This window comes from Hyalella azteca, unplaced genomic scaffold (genome assembly GCF_000764305.2).
Source record: "Hyalella azteca isolate HAZT.00-mixed unplaced genomic scaffold, Hazt_2.0.2 contig11045, whole genome shotgun sequence".
NCBI classification, from domain to species: Eukaryota; Metazoa; Arthropoda; class Malacostraca; order Amphipoda; family Hyalellidae; genus Hyalella; species Hyalella azteca.
The window spans coordinates 28,279-28,738 of NW_025941057.1; positions in this window are offsets into that span (position 1 = coordinate 28,279).

Here is a 460-nt window from a genome sequence, read left to right on the forward strand (position 1 = left end):
CACGATTGAAAAGCGCACGAACTCACTCCCCACGATTGAAAAGAGCACGAACTCACTCCCCACGATTGAAAAGCGCACGAACTCACTCCTCACGATTGAAAAGCGCATGAACTCACTCCCCACGATTGAAAAAAGCACGAACTCACTCCCCACGATTGAAAAGCGCACGAACTCACTCCTCACGATTGAAAAGCGCATGAACTCACTCCCCACGATTGAAAAGCGCACGAAGTCACTCCCCACGATTGAAAAGCGCACGAAGTCACTCCCCACGATTGAGCAGCGCACGAACTCACTTCCAGAATTTTTCAAAGTTCTAGAAATTTGATTTGATTTGCATGAATATGATGCAAATATATATGTTATATAATATGAACTCAATAAAATAAAATTCTGAGCTCATTTTCCTGTCGTGATCTTGAAAAGTTGAGTAGCTCACAAATAGGTCAACGGTCGGTTT